The sequence below is a fragment of the Panthera onca genome, chromosome B4 (genome assembly GCF_046562875.1).
Source record: "Panthera onca isolate mPanOnc1 chromosome B4, mPanOnc1 haplotype 2, whole genome shotgun sequence".
NCBI lineage: Eukaryota > Metazoa > Chordata > Mammalia > Carnivora > Felidae > Panthera > Panthera onca.
In genome coordinates, this window is record NC_138345.1 from 95078282 (window position 1) to 95103904 (window position 25623).

General features: G+C 37.2%; 1 protein-coding gene and 2 long non-coding RNA genes across 4 annotated transcripts in view; 2 read left to right on the forward strand and 1 right to left on the reverse strand.

The window, feature by feature from the left end:
• Nucleotides 1-11129, reverse strand: part of PTPRR (protein tyrosine phosphatase receptor type R) — a 274918-nt gene extending 263789 nt beyond the window's left edge. The window contains exons 1-5 of the mRNA XM_060656975.3: nt 10942-11129; nt 8924-9067; nt 6999-7163; nt 3579-3708; nt 988-1061 (exon numbers count right to left, since the gene is read on the reverse strand). The gene's annotated coding sequence lies outside the window, so the exon portion shown is untranslated. The remainder of the gene's footprint in view (nt 1-987; nt 1062-3578; nt 3709-6998; nt 7164-8923; nt 9068-10941) is intronic.
• On the forward strand, nt 7768-24362 carry LOC132694071 (uncharacterized). 2 transcript variants are annotated; one of them, XR_009617151.3, is made up of 4 exons: nt 7768-8179; nt 22007-22167; nt 23424-23540; nt 24129-24362. It is a non-coding gene; the product is annotated as an uncharacterized LOC132694071 (long non-coding RNA). The 2 variants fall into 2 exon arrangements; XR_009617150.3 differs by having other exon boundaries at nt 22020-22167.
• On the forward strand, nt 11244-15788 carry LOC132694072 (uncharacterized). Its single transcript, XR_009617152.3, has 3 exons — nt 11244-11435; nt 12491-12696; nt 13681-15788. It is a non-coding gene; the product is annotated as an uncharacterized LOC132694072 (long non-coding RNA).
• Nucleotides 24363-25623: the final 1261 nt, after the last annotated feature.

Here is a 25623-nt window from a genome sequence, read left to right on the forward strand (position 1 = left end):
AGAACTGAGTCTTCACTAGGATATTTTTTTATTGTAAAACATTTCTATTCCATTTTTTCCACAACAAATAGAAATAAAAGATAAATGACTGCAATAAATATGTCTAATTCACCAACTTGCTTCTTTTCCAAAGATGTGTGCATTCAGTCTGTGATTTTTAAATTGTATGCATATAATACAGCCATGTTATCTATAACTCATATTACTTCTCCTTTAAATCAGAGTTCAATACATCAGCATGCATCATTCTTCCAGGCGTTTTGCCACCTGAACAAATTTGAGATGCCCCAAGCTAATGTATGAGAATGGCTAATTTCAGGAGTAGGCTATAAATCTCCAGCAGTGAAGGATTATGCTGAATTTGAAGGTCTCCAATGGAAGATCTGATGAAGCGAGGTGGTGGAAAGAAGGTATTGCCATAATAAACGGAGAGTGGAATAATCATGATGTAGTACTTGTGGTGCTTTGTAAATTACTTCCTACACCTAAAAATGGTTGATTGAATGAATACTGGTATCCCACCAGAAGAGAGGAATGTCACAAGCATGCAAACAAAGAAACATCCCCAAACTCCATGGGGGAAAAATCCACATATTCAATATTTATTCTCAATGAAAACAGGAGAAAAGCAAGGAGCAGGAGAATACACTGTAATTATAAATGGGAAAAATGGAACTATTTCTGACACAAACCCACGAACCCATGAACCCACGAACAGTTCCAAGAATGTGACATTTAGCAGTCAAGGATCCTTTGTTATGAATGTATCCACGCACTCAATCCCCACTTAAATGAAGCATGTAATCCATTCCAGGCTCTGTCCTGGGCACCAGGGATTCAGAGATGAACAAGCTGCCTAAGACTCTATAGTATATTTGCAGTCAAATGCTCTAAAACTCTGAGTATATTTGAAAAACAGGTGAGAAAGTGAAACAATGATTGAACAGCAAATTAACTGACATGGGGTCCAGATGAAGATCACCTTACCTGGCATGAAGATAGCAGAATGCTTCCAAAAGGAAATTATACTTGAGCTGACTTTGAAGGACATGTAGGAATCCCTGGAATAAGAAGAAAGTATAGAACACATTCCAACATACAAAAAGTCAGAAGTACAAGAGCACAGGAGGTATTTAGGGGGATGACAAGCAGGGTTTCACTGTAGAACACATTATGTTGGTAGGAGAATGTCTGTAGGAAGATGACGGGGACTAAGTCATGAAGCCTCATATAAAAAAGTGATTCAAATATGTCTGGTGTGTAGCTTCTTCTGGAGATTTGGCTCCAGGGCTCCATGTGAGTCTGAGGTGACAGTGATGTCAGTAGTGTCACTTATCCATGGCTTACCATACTTACATAGAGGCACATATGTGAATAGACATGGCTATTTACTCGAATTGCAAGGGCAAATTCGAGAATCATCTTTGACAGGGAATAACCAGGAAATTTTGTCTAAAAGCAGCTAAGGATCTTGAGCCAAGCATTAGAAGCCAAAGTCTAATGTCAAATGGGAATCTGAGAACTAGACAAATGAGTGCAAAGAGCAAGAGGACAGAAGAAGAAAACTGGTATCAATCTGGGCTAATTCTGGAAGCGGCTGAAAAACCCATGATGGAATGTTTTGGCACTCGTGGTAGTTTGTTTATGTGGGTGGTTGAATAGGTCAGTTAACTGTCACACAGTAGGATCTCAGCAGGGTGTGTGATCACATTATACCATTTGTCTATTTATATATGTGCCTCTATGCAATGATTCACCTTAGAGCCAAGAATCTCTCCTGTGCAGAAAATATTTTAGGAATATTTACTAGCCACAGGTATCTTATTCTTTCAAAATAATTATCTGCTTGTTCATCACCATACACGAAGACCTATTATAGCCCCCAGAATAGATGTTATCTGAACTGAACTGAAATAAAAGAGCCCTCCAATGCAGCCCTCCTCCCCCACCATTGGAAGCCAGATTCAAATTGTGACAGATCAGTGATTTCTATACCTTCCTCAGTTTTAATTTTAAGACTGATCATCTTTAATAGTGATAGCACTAGCATCAGCTTTATATAAAAATTAAAACAATTATATAGAAAACAGTAAACTAAAATTTAAAATAATAAGAATACAAATATTAAATTTTATAACAATATATTGGGGAATACTTTACAAAGCATTATCTTTGTGACATTGAAAAAGAGAGAGGTATATTTTTATGGTCAATAGACCAGAACAAATAATTTTTATTATTGAAAAATCAGTGTATAGTTTTACAGCTTGTGTGTAGATGTAAAAAAAATCATAAAATTTCAAGAGCTGAAAGGAAAGAAAAAGACTATCTGATTCAATCCCTTCCTGTTCTGGATGAGTTGACACCAACAAAATTATTTAATCCAAAGTTCTTTTTGCACAACTCTTTTCAGTACTTAGATGAGACACAAAACCCAGGCGCATTAGAGTCTTTATTTTCCCTAACTGTAAATTCTTAAGTACAGGCATTGTGCAGAGGTGAATATCTTTGCATCTCTGTTATGCAGCACAGAGCCAGGCATTTGATAGGAAGTCAATGAATATTTGTTGGATGAATGAGTAATGAATGAATGCTATTCCATGTATGTAGTCTGCCTATGTAAAGGGGAAAAAGTATCACACACAGGATTGTTATCTCTTTCACTAATATACATCTGCTCTGTTCATTGTCTATACCAGCCTTCATCCTGGAACTCTTTACCTAGTAAAGGACACAAGTTACCTGATTTTGGTTCATGCTAGTGAACGTAGGATTTTTAAGACTTATGAGTTCATGTGATATTGTAGGTTTCACATCATTTATTTCTAGAAGCTTAACACAAGGAAGGCTAAGTTGTTTTATATATGATCCTTTCATATTTTTATGGCAAAGATTAAGAATTTGGTTGCATGCACAAAATGTTATCAGCATTAAATTAAATAAAGTTTTTTCACAGTGGATGTGAAATTGATCAAGATGATGTATTACTATTGGGGAACCTGGGTAGTTCAGTCGGTCAGACTCTTGGTTTTGGCTCAGGTCATGATCTCACGATTCATGAGATGGATACCACCACCCCCATCCCCTACCCTGGGACTCTGTGCTGACAGCATGGAGGCTACTTGGGATTCTCTCTCTCCCTCTCTCTGTGTCTCTCCCTTCCTTGTGTGCATGTTTGCGTGTGCATATGCACCTGCTGTCACTCAAAATAAATAAATAAACTTTTAAAAAAGGTGGTAAACTAAATAAACATTTTCTTTTGAGTCCAATAAGAAGAGGCCATGTTTAACCATTAAGGCATATGAAATGATACTATAACTCTCTCATTCAGTAAAATTCCTGGTCTAAAAAGCATAGCCCACTAGCCGATGTTCTTTGTAAGCAGACGACTTGAGATACTGGCTTAATACCAAAAGAATAATCAATACTTTCTTTTTCATTAAATTTTCTTGCAAAAGTTCCTTTATGCTACAGGTCAATAGGATACTTATTGCTCAGAGTTTACATATAAATAGGGTTATGTGGGCTAAGTATTACTGGGATTGTGATCTTTAGTGAGACCTCTGCTTGAAACATACCTTCCTGTTAGTAAGAAAGGGAGCAGCAGCAGCTGGTAACAGTGGGGGTCTTAAATTATGGGACAGCAAGTTATTGTCATTCCCTTACTCCTGTATTCCATAGAACTCACTCTGCAGTGCTCTGACGATGCTGTTGAACAAATGACATAAAGACAGAATTTTCAAAGAATTCTCTCTGTGGCAGAAGACAGCATGAGGGTTTTTTTGATGTTTCAGTTTTGTTCTTATATTCAATAGAAAACAAAGATTGTGATAGTACCATTCTACTTCTCACAATTTGGATTCCTTTCCTTTCAGTGAAACCAATTTCTGTACCTGTTGGTTATTCGGATTGTACTGGAATGATTATAGAAAAAGATGCCCCCTGTCATTAATGCAATGTTCTAGAGGAAAAAAACTAAGCATCTCTCTTTTAATAGCAGAAACATTTGAAATGTATTAGGAAGGCTTCCTGTGTAAGAATGCCTTATATATCCTCTTAGGCACACGTTTTGTTCTCCTATGAGACTGTATTCATGTTTCAAAAGTCTTATTCTTTGGGATATTGAATAAATTGAGAAGTTGCTATTATTTAGAGCATATATTAAATAAACATATATTTGTGACTGGTTGATTGAAGAATTTGAATTCATTGGGATGTTATAATGAAATAGATTTACTTGTTCCAATAACTTTTATTCTATGCTGAATCTAACCTTCTCGTTGGGTAAAATATCTCTTCATGACATCTTGGCCAAATTCCAGAACTTTCCTGATACTCATTGTTATTAGAATAGTTGCAGGTTCTTTATAAAGTTTATCTCCCTTCAGTGTCCAGTGCTAACTAGACATGAATTAGGCACTGTGCATATATTATTCCCTGATAGAACACTATAAAGTAACTACTTTTATCATCCCCATTTTACAGATGAGGAACTTGAGATTCACAGAGGGTAAATTACTTGTACAATTTGTATAATAACAAGCAGTGAATAACCTCAGCTTCCTGATTCTACAGTTTGAGCAATTTCCAATAGAATACACTAAACAATATTAAACTCTTCATTGCCATTTGTATAACAGGTAGGTCACTTTTTAAAGACAAGTGTTTGCAATCGTCTGGAAGGACATTCTCTAAAATTACATCTCGCTATTTCTCATGAAGGCTCCAGAAGTTAAAGTTTATAAATCTGTTTTCTCCCTTAAGAAAAATTTTTCTTTTGCAATTTTGTTCATGGACCTTGATGTGACCAATTTCTAACATTCAATCATTAATATACATCAATGGATCGGCAATGTCAATATCATTATTAAGTGCTTTAGTATGTGTACAGCACTAACCATAAAATCGAGATTCCTTACTTACAAGTTACATAGCTGAATGTAATGAAGACTCTTGGGCCTTTACTGGTTCTTGTCCAGCTCATTCAGAGAAGGATGGCAGGTTTTGCTTAATAATCATTCGTATGGGATGCATTCCCCATTTTGCCACATTAATTCTCTTCTTTAACCTATGTTCTCCATTTTCTCTAATTTCTGCTTGACTTCTAAAGCATAGCAACTGTTAGACATTCATTTTAGTTTGCTGTTTGCCTGACATTTTTATTCTTGTGGCCAATATTTGATCTTCAAACCCATGTTACTGGGAATTGCTGATATGTTTATTTTCAATTTTCCCAAAGAGCTCCCTTAGCAGGTTTGTAGTAATGACTACAATGATATGACACGTTCCTTTTTGAAGATTGACTTAGAAGAGGCTCTGCATATTCTCCCTTCCAAAATTCTCATGATTTTCTTTCTCTTCTCTTGATTGTACACTTATTTTTGTTTTAGTATTTTTCTACTCTAATGTACTGACTTTATGTAAGCCTTCCTAAGTCTCCTTAGCATTCAGTCATTTTTCTTTGAACAATACTTGATATTATATGACTTGGGATTCCCGCAAAGAATTTAAAGAATCTTAGCAAATATGATAATGTTTATGTTCACCTCAACCAAAATAGCTCACAGGTATGTAATGAGATCCTTTCACCTAATGGTGAAGGATGGTCTTGTGAAGTTCAGCTTAGTTTGGCTACCCAACTTTTTAGGACAAACAAGCCTAATTGTTGCTGTGACTAGGAAAGTAAGACCTCAGATTCAAGATCTAACTCGTCTAAAATTTGCCTGAAATTCTAGTGCTGCTGCTTACTTGCCTATTCAATTATCCAGATCATCTGATTCAAATGGAGTCTTCAGGAGTTTGACTCAATCTGTACTTGACTTTCTATACCCCATCTGAATAATTGTCCTTCAAGCAAAGATACACTGAAATAAATTGTAACAGATATTTAAAAAATCATTTTGTTTTATTTCATTTTTCATAATAATAGGTCTACTCATCAATCCCCAACCTCTATTTCCCCCATCCCTACCTCTCACCTCCCTTCTGGTAACCATCAGTTTGTTCACTAGAGTTAAGTCTATTTCTTGGTTCCCCCCCGCCTCTCTCTCTGTCTCTTCCTTTGCTCATTTATTTTGTTCCTTAAATTTCACATATGAGTGAAATCATATGGTATTTGCCTTTCTCTGATTGACTTAGTTTGCTTAGTATTCTACTCTCTAGCTCCATTTATGTCATGGCAAATGGCAAGATTTCATTCTTTTTTATGGCCAAATAATATCTATTACACACACACACACTCATTTTATATATATATATATATATATATATATATATATATATATACACACATATATATATGTGTACACACACACATACATACAAACATACACAGTTTATTTACCCATTGACCTGCTGAAGGATGTTTTGGTTGCTTCTAAGTTTTAGCAATTATGAATAAAGCTGCTATAAACATCCATGTGCACTTCTTTTGTGTGGATATGTTTTCATCTCATTTAAGTAAACACCAAGCAGTGTGAATGCTGGATCGTCTGGTAAGAATATGTTTGGTTTTGTTAGAAACTGCCAAACTGTTTTCCAAAATGGCTGTACCATTTTGCATCCCAGCAACAGTGAGTGGGTTCCTGCTGCTCCACATCCTCACCAGCATTTGGTGCTGTCAGTGCTCTAGATTTTGGCCATTCTAATAGGTGCGTGGTGGTAGGTCACTGTTGTAATTTGCATTTCCCTGATGCCTTATGATGTGAAACATCTGTTCGCATGCTTATTTGCCATTGATATATCTTCCTAGGTGAGGAGTCTGTTAAAAGTCTTTGGCTCACTTTTAATCACATGGTGTCAAGATGGGTACCGCATACCAGGTACCAATCCCAGGGGAAGGGAGATGGGCATCTATATGTAGAGGAGAGTAAAAAGCATCACCATGCCACCCACCAGGAATGGAAGTCCAAACAATTCTTCCCATTGCTTCTTGGTTTCAGAGTCACTAAGGAAATCATAACACAGTCAAGCACTGGATGGAACAACATTTTACTTACATAGAGGAGAGACCGAGCAAGATCAGCTTCAATAGTGGGTGTCAGTCCCCCACGGTCAGAGGATCTTTCCCCCTCTGCTGCCACAGTGGAGAAGGAACCCTGTCTTCTCCAAGTGGATGACAGACAATGCCTACTCTTTAAAAAGAGACAGAGTACTCATTGAGCCTGAAACAAAGAAAGATAGTCTCACACAAGGTCAAGTCCAGCAAAGAGGGTTTTCTATCTCTTGGTAAGGAAATGTTCCAGGCCCAAGGCCCATCCATACGCAGTAAAGTGGGAGGAGAAAGACTCCTCATGAGAATGTCTTTCCCAACAGGTTGTTTGTGTTCTTTTTGTTGAATTTGAAGATTTCTTCATGTATTTTTGGTAACAGTCCTTTATCAGGTATGTCATCTGCCAATATTTTCTCCTGGTCTGTGGTTTGTCTTTTCATTTTCTTGACAAAGTCTTTTACAGAGCAGGTATTTTAAATTTTAATGGAGTCCAGCTTACCAATTCTTCTCTTTATGGATTCTACCTTTGATATTATATCTAAAAAGTCATTGCCATACCCAAGGTCATCTAGGTTTTTCCCTATGTTATCTTCTAGGGGTTTTATAGCTTTGTATCTTACATTTAGATCTATGATCCATTTTGAGTTAATTTTTGTGAAGGGTTAACTTTTGTGAAAGCTGTTCTAGATTCCCCTTTCTTCTTCTTCTACTCCTCCTCCCCCTCCCACTCCCCCTCCCCCTCCCCTCCTCCTCCTCCTCCTCCTCCTCCTCCTTCTTCTTCAACACAGGAATGTCCACTTGTTTCAGCACCATTTGTTAAAAGACTATCTTTTCTCCATTGCATTGCTTTTGCTCTGTTATCAAAAAACAGTTGCCTATATTTATGTGGGTCAATTTCTGGACTCTCTATTCTGTTCCATTGATCTATTTGTCTTTTGCCAATACCACACTATCTTGCTTAGTGTCACTTTATTTTTTTAATTTTTTTTTAATGTTTATTTATTTTTGAGAGAGAGACAGATTGCGAGCAGGGAGGAACAGAGAGGGGGGAGACACAGAATCTGAAGCAGTTTCCAAGCTGCTTCAGCACAGAGCTCGAACTCACCAACTGTGAAATCATGACCTGAGCTGAAGTCAGACACTTAATCGACTGAGCCACCTGGGAGCCTCAACTACTGTCACTTTACGGTAAGTCTTGAAGTCTTTTTTTTCCCATTAAAACTAGAAACAAATAAAGGATGTTTCCTATCAACACTGTTTTTCAACATTGCTCTGGAAGTCCTAGTTAATGCAGAATGACCAGAAAAGGGAACAGAAGGTATACAGATTGGGAAGGAAGAAATAAAGTTGTCTTTATTCAAAGGTGACATGATAGTCTATGCAGAAAATCTGAAATTTTGATATGTATGTTCTCCTTGCAGAAAGTTTTAATTAAGTAAGGCAAGTCAGATTTTATATTTAAAATAGTTGGGAAATAAAATTCACTTTATAGATATGTACCCACAGCAATCTTGGTAAGATTTTACCTGTTTCATGAGTAATACCTTTAACAGGGTTTTCTTGATGATCCAAAACTGCGATTTAAGGTCTAATTCTTTGTTAAAATAATGACTTTGCTGGACATCTAGCTGTATGCCCTTGTGTGTATAGAAGAAGCTTTTCTTTCAGGCTGAAGGAAAGCAGAATTTAATATTTTTCATTGGATAAAGATGAAAGATTATAGCAACAGTGGAAAGGGAATGGCTTCTATTCTAGAGTGTTCTGGATACGGTATGCCTACATATAGCTGGAGCAGAAGCACATGTCCTTCATGAAAGAAAGACTCAGGCACAAGCAGCACTGTGTAGGTTCTTTAGTAAAGACTGAGCCATTCTCACCTCCACAGTGCATTGTTGGTACCCAGAAGATATCAAGGAGGTGGCCCCAGCTCACCTGTACTGGTGCAGCGCAGCTATGGCTGGCTGTGACCAGGGTCCTCCTCAGGTAGTTTGCAGGTAACAAACCACGAATAGATCAGAGTGGAGGCAGGTGAGTTGCCTTCATGTGTCGGGCATTCCTGGAACTATCTGAAAACAACTAGAAAGATCAAAGAAAAGGAAGAGATTTGTCTGTCAGTAGATGGGAGTAAGGAGATAACAGAATTTTAATATTCTTTGTTTTCACAGGTTGATGGTACTAGACAGCCAGAGTCACTCCCCTTTCATAAAGATGCATTTTTATTACAGATAAGGACATGCTGGACATAGAATTTGGGGAATTTTTATGGTCAATAATAGACTTTTCTGTGTGTGCAAGTGTGTAAATTATTTAAAACCCACCGTGTATAGTACCACACAATTAAACTGCTACATATCCATCCAAAATATTTATTTTCGCAACTCGCATGATCAATATTGACTATTGCAGTTACTTGATTATATCAGAATCCACATCAGCGTGCCTGGGTGGCTCAGTTAAGTGTCCGACTCTTGATCTCAGCTCAGGTCATGATCTCACAGTTCATGAGAGTGCAGAACCTATTTGGGATTCTCTCTCTCCCTCTCTCTCTGCCCCTCCCCAGCTCGCTCTCTCTCTCCTTCTCTCAAAATAAATAAACACTAAAAAAAATCTATATCAACCATTAAGACTGACGAAACCATTATTTTCGGTGTACAGATCCATTCAATGTGTCTTAAGGTTCATTTTTAAAAAGTGGACTACAGATTGTTTTGTTAAGAGAGGACTCACAGAAGAGGTATGAGAGGAACCCTGCTCATGCATGAGCTCTTTGGATGGGCAGGAGAATGTGCTTCTCCTCACAAGAGAATAATAACAAGAGACAATATCAACCTGCATTTGCATAGCAAGATTTTCAGGCCCTTTTTCTTCTCCCATTTCGTATTATTCTCATGTTATTTAGACAGCAAAATTATTCCTCTCTACATCACGCAAATGATGAGACCAAAGAGAGGTGCACTGAAAACCTAGTGAACAGGAAAACACAATCCCTTTGCCTAGGATGCCAGCATACTTTCCTTAGACCACTGAAGAACTTTAATTCTCTGTGTGCCCTGTGTTCAGCAAGTGAATTATGAACCATCTCAAAGTTCATTCAAATACATTTAAATTCTCCTATTTTTCTTTCTTTCTCTGGACACTTTACCTGGCTTACCAGAGGAATAAAAAACCAAAATTGGCAGACCTGAATCACAAAGAATGGAAAACTATTTCATTGGTTTAATAGGAAACATCTGCTGGGTTGGTTGGACCACTACTGGCTATACAATTCTTTTACCCTTTGTGCTTTTAGCGATCATTGTATGTGCCTGAATTATTTTCTTAACTACATTGTACACTCTTCCAGGGAATAAATGATTATTTCTACTTTATATTCTTAGCACCTATGCTTAAACATTGGTAGTCATTAAAAATGAATTTTTGTTGATGATGTTTATGTAGAAAAGGGCTTAACATATGCATACACTATGGATCCAGCAGTTTCCAAATGAATAAAAATTGCTGAATGAGTAACTTCTTTCAGGTTATTAAATGTACCATGCAACCTAGGCATGGCTCAACATCTGCTATATTTTGGCTTTTTATATTGTATCACATTTCATACAGGAAATGTCACTATAATACTAACTTTATGATGTTTTCCTCTATTGGTGTATAGTATATTTTGATCTATATGAAGTTCATTCATCCAGAAAACACTTACTAATCTCCTTTTATATGCCAGACACTGGATATGAACTTGGCACATGGGATATGCATAAAATTGGCCCAGACTTTAAGAAACTTTACATTGTATAGCTAATTTAAAACATGTTGTACATTCTTCTGTTTTTTTTTCTATTTCCTCTATTGCTTCTTACTCCCCATTTCTCCTTGAATTTTCTCATATTTGTTTATATAGCCTGGCAGCAGCTGTTTAGTAACAAGAGGGCTTCCATTTATTGAGTACTCACTGAATAGCTGTGAGGAATGGTGTTAAGTGCTCTTCACACAATGATGCTTTGTTGATTAGCGCTTAAACCTTAGAGCAAACCTACTAGGTGGTTATTATTGTCTCGTTCATGTTATAGCTGAGAAAATAAAGGTTTGGAGTGGTTGCATAGGACCTGTGTCTCATGTAGGGGAGCCAGGGTTGACGCAGATCTTCCTTCTTCAAACTCCACTCACTTACCCACTACATCATAGTGCTATTTAACAAAGGGTGGAGTCAATTATTGATGTAATGACAGACCTTTTGTGGCATGTACACTTTTATTTCTCTAATGTATGTGCACCAATAGGAGCACATGTAGAGAATAGGAAAGTTGTAGAGAGGGGCTTGAAATAAGATCCAGGAAGGCTGGAAGAAGTGAGACTGTTTAGATGAAGAAGAAGAAGAAGAAGAAGAAGAAGAAGAAGAAGAAGAAACTTTGAGGGGATAACACATCTCTCTGTGTCTAGGGCTGTGGTATGGAAAGGGAATATTACCTCTTAAACACTACTCCAAGGATACAGCTAGAAAAAGTTCCAAGTTAAAAAGAAACAAGTTTGGGCTTAATACCAGCAAATATTTTCTGACAGAATTGTTACGGAAGAAATAAACTAACTCAGAATGAAGGGAATTCAGCTGGTGTAGAGGTTCTAACATGACAGTGTTGTGGAGGCGTTTCTGCAGAATGGGGAGATCAAAGAGACTGTGACTGTGGTCCTGCCTCTGGAGCTGAAAAATGGTCTTAGAACATCCCCCAGGATTAGCCCTACTGAGCAGTAGATGTCACTGTTTCATAGAAAGAGCGGTAAAGAGGCACCTTCCTGATTGTAAATGGGATACTCAGAAAAGATGTATTCAGATCTCTTTTCATTTTCTGCGGAGAAAAGTTTCTAAAAACTATTTATATCCAAGAAACATGCAATGAGAAATCCAATATTTTATAGCATTTTGCTTTAAGAAGTCAGGCCTTATTTTTATTGGAAGGTTTAGTCCAACATTATGGTGGAAGATTATACTAGGCCCAAAGGTTTCCATGTATAAGATGAGATCTAAAAGAAGACAAACTTCTTGTTCCCTAGATGCTGCTGCTTGTATAAAGGATGATATACACACTCTCAATATATGCATATACACACACACACACACACACACACACACACACACATATATATATACACACCCCAACACACACACATTTTGAACAAATGCTTATTCTGTCCCCCTTTCTGGCCCCTTATTATTTCTGTACTTAACTCAAGGTCTTTTAGAAAAAGGGTATGATGTTGTATATATTGACTAGTATTTGTATTTCTCGATTTGTAAGACACTTAAGCTGAGATCACTGTAAATCAAGTTCCAAGCAGAGGGAGGTTTTTCTTGATAATCTGCAAAACCCAAAGGTTGGGAATGAAGCAACTTCTCAGCCCCAGAGAATGTTACAGGGTCACTGACACTGTTTAGCAATAGGAGACAGCAAAGCCCTCTGGACCACATTTCAAGGGTTTCCTCTTCCCTCTGCTTTGTCTTGTCAGTTCCGATGATCCCCACTGGCTCACACAAGACCTGATCCTCATTTGACCTGTCTCTCTGGGGAGCTTTTCTCTGGGAAGACGTTTCTTTCACTTCAAAGAGACTTCAAAGACAGAGAGAGGGAAAAGAGCAGCTGGGGTCCTCAAAACCTGCCCTTTTCCTTGGCTGTGTACTGCTTTCAACAATGGCTTCCTAAGAATCTATAAACGTATGTAACTCATGGTTGCATTCTTTTAAGGAGCTTATAGTCACAGAGGAAGGATGAAATATGACAAATGACATAATAAAAGGTGGAATGCACCCTAAAATTAGAACAAAGGGCCATATGTTTTAAAATAGGATAGTGAGCTGGAGTAATCACAGAAGGTTTTTTGGAGCATATGAAATTTTAATTAGGATGCTGAAGGATGGGCAGAATTCTGATACTAAGAAAATGCTGGGGAATGACATTGTAAAAAAAAAAGAATGGTCACAGTATATATAGATCAAAGGTGGAAAAGGAAGGGATTTGGGGTTCTTGTTCAGATCGGCTGAAATGTGGGGTTCATAACCTGGAAATAAAGCCAAACCAAAATCATGATCATAATCTTGCTCTGCATGTGAGGATAGACATCAAATGGCTTTTGGGAGGGAAAAGATAGTTCTAAAAGGAATGCTTTAGAAAGATACTATGTTGCTGTGGTCTTTTCTGTACAGTGGTGATCTTTATCACGGGAGGACAGATCATCTGTTGAGAGTAAGGAAGGTATGTATGCAATTGAGATCTTTAGAAGCATGGAAATTTTGGGTAGTTACTATAGGAATTTTGGCTTTATAGGAGAAAAAGAAAGCACTGCAATGAGGACCAACAGGCTGAAGTCAGAGAGCACAGATTATGAAACATGAGTTAGTAACTGCCACCATAATGCTTCAGTTAACAGTGCTGGAGTGGAAGCATGGAAAGCAGATGGTGACAGCCACTAAAGGCTAGGAATGTGCATGATGAGTAGGACACAGAGTAAAGAAGACTAGGAAATCTCAGGTACAGAGAGGGCAGTTTTGAGAATGACTGAACACTAGCTTCTGTTCAAGTGGAAAGAAAATAAAGCATATACATGTATCTATAATCTCCAAGCACCTATGTGTGCCAGGTAAGGCTCTAGACAATATTAATAAACTACATGAATTAGATGTTGATATAATTGTTTTACAGATAAAGAGATGGAGAGTTAGTAAGGCACTAGTAGGACTGGTATGAGACAGAATTGGGATCCAACCCAGATCTGCCTGATGGAGACAGAAGAAAGTGGTTACCAGTTGCCTTATGGATCGACAGCAGAGCAAAGATAATGAAAGGAGAGGTCTCTTTGGAGAAGCCTGGGTCAAGCCTGTTGGGATGCAAAAGAAGGATGATACAATGCAGGCCAAGGGGAGTTCAATTATTGTCTTGATATTCATTTCATATCTTTGATGCTTTGATAATGAGATTCTCCAGAATTAGTAGAATATGGTAAGACTGGCTCAGCCATGGTAAAAATATCAATTATAATAAATCTTAAGATGAGAGAACAAGATCTAACAGAATCTCTCATGATCCTATAAAAAAAATACTACTCTGGCCGGAAGGAGTCATCCACAGTCAGTCACTCTGCTACAGCCAGGGCCCATCTAAGAGATAACCTCAAGCTGTGAGTCCTGAAGCACCCTGGGGCATTTGGTTGAAGGTGGGAGAGAGTGCCAAAGCCAGGAAACAAGGACACTGAGCCACTGTGGACCAGGTCTAGGCAGGGGTATCTGCCTGGTGACACTGCATGCTTGGCCAGTTCCAGTCTCTGGAAAGAGATTTACAGAGCAAGAAGCCAGGGGCTTGGAAGAAGGAGAGCTGAGACTTGAGCCCTTGTGCAACCTTCACGATTGCCCCATTGTAAGTGCGGTATTGCTCATCACAGACACCTTCGTGTTGAAGAGCTCCTGTTCTGCAGTCAGAGCTGCTTTGGATTCCCACCACTGTCGTTTACTCACCATGTAATTTTGAGCAAATTGACTCCCTGCACTTCAGCTCTTTCATTTCTGTATAAAGGTGGGACTACGATATCTATCAGATTAGCTACTTGATATTTGCCCTACAGCTAATAGTACATACAGTTTACTGGCACATTGACCGAATTAATAAATGGTAACTGCTACTAGCTGATAGTAAGTCATGGAAAAAAGGAAAGAAACTAACTGCTTAACAATAAAAGTTTGCTTAAAAAATGCCGACCATTTTGTATAAAATCACTAAATTGTATTCATGGTAGGATCTCATTTTTGTAAAAGAAAAGGACGAGGAGGGTTGGAATAAAATGAGACACAGTGTGAGGATGAATTATCGATCGTCCTGTTTGTGTATATCTTTCCTGAGTAATATGTGTTACTTTTGTAATAAAAAAATAAGTTAAACATTTTATTAGAGGGGTTGTACTGAGAAAGTGAAAATGTAGTTCTAAGGAGTATTTTTAGGTTTATGTTTCTCATTATTCTGTAATCTCAAATTCAAAATGCTCCAAGGTTTACAAAAGAACATTTTGAGTTCATTTAGTGTTATAACTACATTACAATCTTATACCTGGTGAATTCCAAAGAGATACATTTATGACTCCATTTGTATTAGCCCCAATTTTCTCTATTTAAACACAACTGTTTTTATTTGTTCTGTTCCATTTCATTTCGTGTCCATTCGTAAACATATACCACATATTGTAATCATAGAGAATGTCGAGATTTCATATGCCTCTTTCTTCACTTAACGTTTTTCATATTGCCCCATTGTCTCCAGATTTATGACTTTCATGTCTGCTAAGTAATATTCTATCGAGCACCATGATCTTATTTGTCAATTTCTCTAAGGTTTAACATTTCAGATCCTCCCACATTTTTACAAGCATAACCCAATCCCACTGCCATAAACTTTTCTGCAAATGTAATTTTTTTCTTCTTGTGAACTCTTTCCGTAGGGTGAAGTTTTCAGAGGTAGGGCAATATTTTCTAGTTCTTAAAATTTACTGTCAGATCGCATTTCAAAACCACTCTACGGATTTACAATGCCACTCTCCTGACAACTTGCACAGCTGCGTGATCTTTTGGCCCAATCTCACTATTATCATTTATTATCATTTTAATTTGCATTTCACTGATTACTAGCAGGTTTAAGCACTTGCACTGTTAGGTTTACTTTTTATGTTTCTACTGGTAGCTCTGATGCTTGTAAATAAATGCAACTTTTTGAGGTGTGATTGGAGCAAAGAAAGCCCCTTCATCGTTGGCCTTTCTCTACTTGATTTAAATCCAACAAAAAGTATTCATTTTACTTTTGAGGTGCCCCCAAAATGCCAAGTGCCATAACTGGAGATCAAAAATAGAAAACAAATATACAAATTGTTTTGCTTTCATGCCATTCCACACTCAGGAAAGAAACCAAGGGCCTCAGACTTGTCCTTTCTCAATATTTTGAAGCCTGATGGCACCAATCCAAGGGTCTCCTGGTGGAATTAGTTTTAGGGACAGCCAAAACACTCATACTCTGGACAACAGATTGGATTACTGACCAGGATCAACTCTTAATGGGCCACTTGTTTGGTCGTTATAGCAACAAAACTTAATTTAACATTCTGTTATCCTATCAATGGTTCAGCAACTAACCCTCAAACAGCCCATTCTGTTGAGCCTGAAGCCTGCCTTTCTCTCTTCTAGAATTCTTATGCCAATGTCCATCTGATAATTTCAGGCCTTAGTATTTCAGCTGAAAGTTTTCAGGGCTTAGTATTTCAAGCTTGAAATGTGTGCCCCCACTCCCACCCGCCCCCCACAAGGGATCCAGCTCTTCCTCTGGATGTTTGCGTCAACTTAAGTCAGGAATCATAGAGGATGCACACAGTTGCACTGCTGGACAAAATGAGGTGTCACTCATTACATCTGGACCTTGGGAAACTGAGGGAATTTGATTTGCTTTACTCATTATTCTGGGAGAACCAGAGAAAGTCCCTGCGCTTGCTGAACAAGCAGGTTCTCTCCTTTCTGGAGCTTCCTGGGGTTATAGCTGTCCTTCATTAATCATGCTGAATGTGACTCTTCCTCTAGGACCATTGAGCTCAACAGGCTAAATCACATTTTCAAAGGGCTGTAACTTCATACATATTTCAACAACGACCTAAGAGGTTCCATACACTTTGACGATTTGGGGTAAACGCTTCACAGAACCCCTTAGGGAAGCAAATGTGGTAGTTTAACTGTGGCTCTAAATGTAAAACTATACCTGGATATATGTTTGTTCCACTTATAAGAAATTTTACATTCTATCTTTAGCTAAGTGTTACTTACACATTTATACAAAAATGTATGACATTTTTCATCCAAGAACCTATTTTTAATTCAAATTAAAACTGTGTATGTATGCGTTTATGAAGTCTTAGAGTTAAAAAAAGAGTCTTAGGGGTGGAGGCAATGCTTGATTGAAGCCAATATATAAGGCTCCACTACCAGTAAAGAAGCTATAAATATTGCTTCCTGTTGCTCATGTGGAAACATTAAAAAATGTGTTAACTGAGTCAAATGTATCTTCCTGTGGGTTCTCCCACAAGCTACGATATGCATAGTCTGGATGTGTATTCTATTTAAGAAAACAATGACCTAGATACATTTGATTTTAATTTCTAAGGTTTTTTTTTGAAAAGACATTTTATTTTTGCTAACAAGACAATGCTACCAGCCAACCATGAACCTATGTAGAATATATATTTTGAGCGCATTTATTTGCTTTTGCAGTAGTAGGGATGGATTTGATTTTTTTACATGTTATTCCACTTTCTGCCTCCAACCAACAGTATACATGGGGGAAATGGTTAGCCAGAATTTAGAGCACAACAAAGCTAACTGACTTACAAAATGATTGAACCCAGAAAACTGTCCTGTTCAGTTTGCCAAGGCAGTTTTCTGTTACATGCTATCCTTTTAAATAGAGACCATGGCAAGCTGGAGCTGGTTACTCAATCTTATTTCTTTAAGACAGGGAAGAATTAATAGTCTCTTGTAAGCAATGTTGCTTCTTTCTACTTGCTTTGTTGTTGACTACATGCCCGAACCATTTAGCAAATCTAATGCAGCAGTTTTTAAAAAGAACTTTCTTCTAACCTGTCAATAATATCAGAAAGCTGAGAGGTTGGGTGATGGTTCCTGACTTTGTTTTGATAAAGGCATCACATTATAACTCTCAGGCAAGAACTTGGTAGTTTGTGTCAGCCTTGCAAAATTCCTAGACAGAGAGAAATTTGCTAAATGTGCGTTCCTCTGTTTTTTAAAGAGCACATTACTTCTATTTTTTATAAATTGTTTTTAAGCCAAGGTCACAATGACTTGACCTTGACCTTGAGTCAAGACTCAAGGTCATCCTATCCTGGTTAGGGCCTTAATTTCTTAGGTGCACAAATTTCACAGATTGATATTCTCTCTTTCTCTTTGCCTCTTTCTTCCACTACCTCCCTCCCTCTTTTCCTTTACCACTTCTTCTCCTCCTTCTTCTCCTTTTTCCTCTCTCTCTGTTCTTAAAATTGTTTTAAGTATAAAATGTTTTCCTTTGCTGCTTTTGTAATGACATTACCTCCTAAGGATGGCCTTAGGACTGCCTATAGGAATTCACATAGGGTTGGGAGACCTCCCCCAGGATGATGAAAGCTCCCTCAAGCCCCTCTACTAGGCAGCACCACCTGGACACCCACTCTTTATATTCCATCAAAACACAATATGCTGATCCCCGGTCAAATACTTGATTCTTTTCTTGACGTTACCTGCCTTTGTGCATCTTCTTCTGCTTTCCAGGGTAGATGGTAAATATTCATTTTTGTTTAAATACTCTCATAAGCATTCTTGTGAGTTCTATATCCTTTCAAAACTCCCTTCTTTGAAATGGGAGCACTCAGTAAAAGTGGTACCTGTGATTTTTATATGTATGGTTTACATGGTGACCATTCACCCATGCCATTTAGTTACTTATGTCAGCCATTAGTCTTATCAGTTTAGCTGATGTTGCTTTGAAACTTCCAAATCTTGTTTAGCTTTAGTTTTAGCTAACATGAAGAGAAGAGTTTGACAGATATGAAATTTAGTGCTATAGATAAATGGATTCATGTAAAAGCTGAGTGAAAGATGGCTTTCCAGTAAATACCTTATCTGTCCCAAATTCTCAGTGAATTATAGCGTGACCATGTAGGCTCGCACACTCTAACGCAACAAGGGTTACCAGTTTTTTTTTAATGTTTATTTATTTTTGAGAGAGACAGAGACAGAATGTGAGTGGGTTAGGGGCAGAAAGAGAGGGAGACACAGAATCCGAAGCAGGCTCCGGGCTCTGAGCTGTCAGCACAGAGGTTAGGGAAATCTAATTTACTCATATAGCATTGAAGAAACAGACACGAAGGTTGTTACTTGCTCAAGGTCACACAACTGGAGGTGGAGTCGACCTGAGCCGAAGTCGGACGCTCAACCAACTGAGCCACCCAGGCGCCCCAAGGGTTACCATTTTTAAAACAAATACATATGGATAAGTCAGGATTGATAATCAAACATGCCCTACTTCTGGTATTTCAGACCATAGTAAGGAAAGAAAAAGTTCAATTTGAAAAGCGACCTCACTTTTCTGCCCTACTCTCTGATGATGAAAAGCACTTAACATTGGCCTTGTTGCTTTGAAAAAAGAGCTCTTGTGCAGATTTGGATTTTAGCCCTGGCTCCATCTCCAGTTGTGTGACCTTGAGCAAGTCACAACCTTCGTGTCTGTTTCTTCAACGCTATATGAGTAAATTAGATTTCCATAACCCCTTCAGCTTAAAAAGTCTACAACTAATACAAAAGTAAAAGGATCCATCTATTTAGAAGTAATAAATCCATTTTATTTTTCATTGTGCGTTTGAAAAGCAGTCACACAACATGAGTTGGATTAAGTAGAAGACCCAGCCTGAATGAGGCTAGCCAGGACTAAGGTTAGATGAGTATTCAGTCATCCTCCTGAGAACTCTAGACTCTTCCATGAAGTCACCATCCAAAAACATATCACAGTACATTGTTCTCATGAACCCATCAGTCAGGCGAGGGTCTCCTAATAATAATGATCAAGTAATTATTACCTTTTATAAGTTATCTTATTCTTTCAGTCAAGAATGAGAAGTTACTCTCTCCAAGACATTGTTTGGGCCAGTGTGTGGGATTACTATATGCATTTTTAAAGATCAAACTTCGAAAGATTTTTAGCAATAAAGCAGGCTACCGTGCACATGAAAAAATATACTTCTAAGTGGCAGAGAAAAAGCTCTGATTTTTACAATAGCTAAAGACTTTGAGTCAGATTCTTTGATTAAAATTCAATTCCCCACGAAGCTTCTCATGTTTCTTATCACTTAAAAAATCATAAAATATTTCTGCTCAAGAGGCATAACTCAAACTCCAATAAAACCTGCATATTTTCTGCATATTTCTTCCCAACAACTATATCAAAGCAATAGTGTTAGGCAGCCTGGGAGTAAATGATACTCAGTTTAAGCTTCACCACGGTCTTAAGCCAAATGATGTTGCCAACAGTTCGACAGCGATTAGCTCTAATAGAGAAGAAATGACAGCCTGCAGAATTTCTTCTCAAGTTTCTTCCAATTGTCAGTGAGTCAAAACCACAGTCACTGATGCAACAGCCCAGAAAGAGAAGGGGAGTTGAAAAACTTCCAACAACTGTCAAAGGAACTTCTAGTCTTTCTTAAGTTTTTAAATTAAGTTTTACTCATGTCAACCCCATCAGCACAAAGGAGTAAACTAAGACTGTGTTTATATGACACGACAACAACCAGTCAGTTAAGTGGGGAGTGAACTCAAATTCCTTGATTGACTCCAGTTTTTACTTACAGTTTGCTGTTTCAGTGTATTTAATTGGTCACAGTCTTAACATGCACATACTCAGTCAGTAAAATTCATGTGGCATTTAATCACTACTAACAACACTGTCCAAATTAACTCTGGAAATCTCAGGAATATATAACATAACAGCTCTTAGTCAATGTAAGTGCATGTTCATTTCTGAAAAGCAGTTTTGCTTTGAGCTGTCACTGAGAAACAGTGTAGATGAAAGCAAAGAGGGTGATAAATGCGGTATCCAAATAAATTAGACCCAGAGTAATTTAAACAATGCAAGGGTTGAAAGAGCAACTCTAACTGCACTGTTATTTAAAGATAAATTCAAACATACGCGTGAAAAATGGTGAGTATTTCAATTATATGATGTTGTAATTACAAAATTATATTTTGGATAATAATCCATAATGTTTTACTTTTTCTTTCTGAAAATTTTATTTTTAAGTAATCTCTGCCTCCAGGGTGGGACTCAAACTTACAACCCTGAGATCAAGGGTCACATGCTCTACCGACTGAGCCAGGCAGGCATCCTAAACCATAACGTTTTAGATTGGCAAAAATAATAAACAGAAACAATGTCTACTTATTTACCAAATGAATTAGTAGATAGGTATCATATTTTACCTACCTTAGCGTTGTGCAGTTTATACATATTACAGACTAAATATTAGCTGTATTTGGTTAAAAATAGTGTATTATTAAGTATGTACGTATTTCAAAGAAAACTAGTATAGCCTAATGAAAAGAAATTTGAATGTGAAGTCAAAATACTTGGGGTCCTTACTAGGCTCAATGCCTTCTGGCTTCTTGACATTGGGAAAGTCATCAGTCTGCCTGAACATGAGTTTCTTAATAAAGAAAGTGAAAAAAAAATCTGCCTCACAAGGTTAGACAGAAATTAAATAATCATGATATGTAAAAATTTGTTATAAAATTATAAAGCACCACAAATTATTATTATTGGTTATGGTATGAAGTCATTAATCTGCATTATCTGGCAAGGTAGGTATCATTCTACATGTTGTTCACAGGAAGACACTGAGGTTCAAAAGGGTTGGTAATCAATTCAGGAACATATATCAGCAAGGAATATAGCAAGGATTAAAACCCACATTATCTGACTTCAAAGCCAAACGCCAATGCACAGTGCAGCATCCTACTTCATAATAATGACCTTCTCCGAGATGCTTGTGGATATCCAGGGCACTTTACACCCTTAGTTGTCCATTATATAGGTATTTATCAATATGCAAATGACTAATCTTATAGCAATCCTTTATTTGAAGTCTTCGATGAACACAAAGTGAGGTCATTTACAAAATGTACTATGTTTGAAATGTAGTTAATCAATATCTTATTTGCAAATTTAGGGCTTTTTAAACTGATGTTTTCATTTAGGGAGATAGTTTATGGATGGCAGGGGAGTTAGTGTAGTCAGCAAAGTACTATACATGCTTCTATCTACTCAGACTTGGAAATCATCAAAAAGTGGGGCCACTGGTGTCCAATCTGATTTCTAAGTGAAGTTTCAGAACAATTTATGTGCTGAGACCTCTTTCTATAAAAACAAAACTGTCTAAGTGTTCACTGCTAATTCTTTTAACTTTTAGCCCTTCTCTTTAGGTACATTCTCCCTGAGAGAGCTTGTGCCACTAGCATATGGACATGACCATCTCTATGGGATAGGTGTTCTTGAAGAAGCCAAAGAAATTTGAAATGCTTTATGGTCCAATAGCTTCCTTTCAGAGAGAAACATATTCAAATGGAACAGGTAAGAGGGGGAAGTAAATACGTTTCTCAGTTATAATAAGGCTTAAGAGGGCTACCATATTCTTTGTGCACGTTGAAAGATTTTAAGGCAATGCGTTTCAACTGTTGTTCTTGAACCAGTCTCAAAAACATTTGAGATGCTTATTAAGGATTAATATTATTAAGAATTGATATTAAGTTTGACTTCATCGAGGCTTATTAAATCAGAATATTAAGAAGGGTATACTTAAATGCACTAAAGTTTGAGAATGATTGATTCCAGAACACTTCACTTCCAGGTTACATAAATTCAAATTTTCAATGCTTTCTTTTTACATAGAATAATATTAGTCATTTTTCTATTCATTCCTTAGTTGTGCTTAATATTAAGCATAGTTTATGGTTAGTTCATTCAATTTATAAAGAAATTGTAGAGGAACTACTTTTCTTTATTACTGGGTATGGGTCTTCAGCTGGGTCTTATGAGGACTACAGCCTTCTACAAAAAGATATGTGCACATGTCTAAATATAGTACATACAACTTCAGTAGGTTCACAGACACCCTGAAGCTGATTCACGGACCACAGTTAATAATGATGACTTTAATAATGTAAAATTTTACCAGCATAATTGGAGATTTTAATGAACATTTTTAAGGAGTTGATAAGTTAAACAGGCAGAAGCAAGCAAACTTCAAAAAATACAAAAGAGAAGATGTGAAAAATATGAATAAGTTTTACCAAAAGAATGTGTTTATGTGTGTGTGTGTGTGTAACCGCATACAACATTTGCAGAGTACATATTTTTGTCAAGAATGCACCACACATTTACTGAAGTGGGCCACACACTGGGCCATAAACATGTCTCCACAAATGCCAAAAAGTTTATAACAGTATGTGACTAAGGTGATTTAACTAGAAATCAGAAAATATTGGGTGTATTAGTTTTCCATTGCTGTGTAACAAATTACCACAACTTAGCTGCTCAAAACAAAGCTCATGAATTATCTCACAGTTCTGTATGTCAGAAGTCTGGCGAGCCTTGTCTGGTTTCTCTGTTCAAAATCTCCCAAGACTATAGTAAAGTTGTGGCCTGGGCTGGGATCGTATGTGGAAGATTTGGGGAAGAACTTGGTTCTGTATTAGGAAGGATTCTCCAGAGAAACAGAAACAATTGGATGGATGGATGGATAGATAGATAGATAGATAGATAAATAGATAGACAGACACATAGGTACATAGATAATTTATTATAAGAATTGGCTCACATGGTTACAGAGGCTGAGAAGTCCACAATCTGCCATCCACAGACTGGAGGAGAACCAGAGAGGCTGGTGGCATAATTCAGTCCAACTCCAAAAGTCTGAGAACCAGGAGCACCAATACCAGCATTAGGTAAGATTTTAAATGGAAAAATCTAAACAATAAATTATTAGAATTAATAAGACAGTTTACCAAGTTTCTGCAATGAAACATAAATGTAGAAAATTATTGTATTTCTATGTATTAGCAATAATGGAAGAAGTAGATAATGAAATTTTAGAAGCATATCAGCCACAAAAATCTAAAATAAACAACAAACACATTTTAATGCAGATACACAAAAATCTTCCTGAAGAAAAATGTGTAACTTTATTAAAAGACATTAAGGTAGGCCTAAATAAATGGATATCCTATGTTAATTGGTTGGGACACTCAATACAGCAAAGATTTCAATTATTTTCAAATAGATCTACAAGTTTTATGGAATTTAAGTCAAAACCTCATTATGTATATTTTTTTTGTAAAAGTGATACTATGATCCCAACATTTATTTGAAAGCAATTTGGTAACTAAGATGACCTTGGAAGAGAAGAAGGTTTGACCACTTATTCTTCAGGTATCAGGATATATTATAAAGATATATGATAAATAAAGCAGTGTGACATGGAGCATGGATGGATAAATAAACCAATATAAAAGAACAGGATCTATTATTTTTAGATCAACAGGGTATATGACAGAGTGGTGCTGCAGATGCGTGAAGATGATCAACAAATGGTACTGGAGCGATTGGTTATTCACATGGGAGGAAAAAAGAGAAAAGAAAATGGATTCCTACCTTATAGAGTACACAAAACACAATTCCATTCTGATTAATGATCTAAATGGGAAAACAAAAGTATAGAATTTAATATAGGGTGGGTGAGGGGCATTGAGGAGGGCACCTGTTGGGATGAGCACTTGGTGTTGTATGGAAACCAATTTGACAATAAATTTCATATTAAAAAAATAATCTAGTATAGCAGAATATTCTTGATTTTGACGTATTCAGGATTTTTATTAAAGTTAAAAAGTACACAACATAAAGAAAAAATCCCCTGATAAATGTGGCTCGTATATGAGCCATGTAATAATTCAGATCTTATCCTACTATGACCATATTTTGGTGACTTTTGGGAACCGGCATTGTGCCAGAAGCAGCTCCCTAATGTCAACTCTTTCCCATTGGCCACACCAGCAGTATTATAGGACAAGCAATAGGCTAGAATAAAATACAGATGCTGAAGGGTGTTTGAGAAGAGACTGCAAAACATGAAGTTGTGGACAAAGAAAGGGAGAAAACCAGAGGAGAGTTAAAAGAGAGAAGCCATTCCTCTGTTCAAGCCCCTTTTACCTGATCTGGGTGCACCAGGTCCTAAGGGCAGCTCACCAGAGGACAGGTCGGTCTGTACAGTATAGCCAATTTGAATCTAGACTAGAGGATTTCAAAACAAAAATCACTGTTCTTTTATTATTTAAAAAGTAAATCACAGGAACATGGATTTCAGTTTTTTAATCTATGTGTTAATCAGGTGAATAAAAATCAATACCTGTAATACTATATGTAAATTCATACTATATATGAATTTTGTTGAAAATTGTGTGTGTAATCTTCTATTCAACCTGGAACAACCCAGATTGAAGGTTTGCATCAATAATCATGACATCCAATCCACTCCATTAAGATAAGTTTATTAATCGCTTCATGCTGAAAGAGATTGAGGAAAAACCAATTCAAGTCTGAATGTTTTGTTATTATTAGAGAATTTACCTTTGAAAAAAACTGTAGGATTGTGCTCTCAAGGATGATCATTAGGAGTCTAAAATTAGCTAAATAGGGGCGCCTGGGTGGCGCAGTCGGTTAAGCGTCCGACTTCAGCCAGGTCACGATCTCGCGGTCCGTGAGTTCGAGCCCCGCGTCGGGCTCTGGGCTGATAGCTCGGAGCCTGGAGCCTGTTTCCGATTCTGTGTCTCCCTCTCTCTCTGCCCCTCCCCCGTTCATGCTCTGTCTCTCTCTGTCCCAAAAATAAATAAAAAACGTTTAAAAAAAATTAGCTAAATAATGTAAGAAATGATAGAAAGTAACTTGAAATGATCTCAAATATTTGAAATAAGCTTACTGGGAAAATATATAAAGTTAAATAACTTACTCAGGGAAAGAAAATGGCAATAGTCC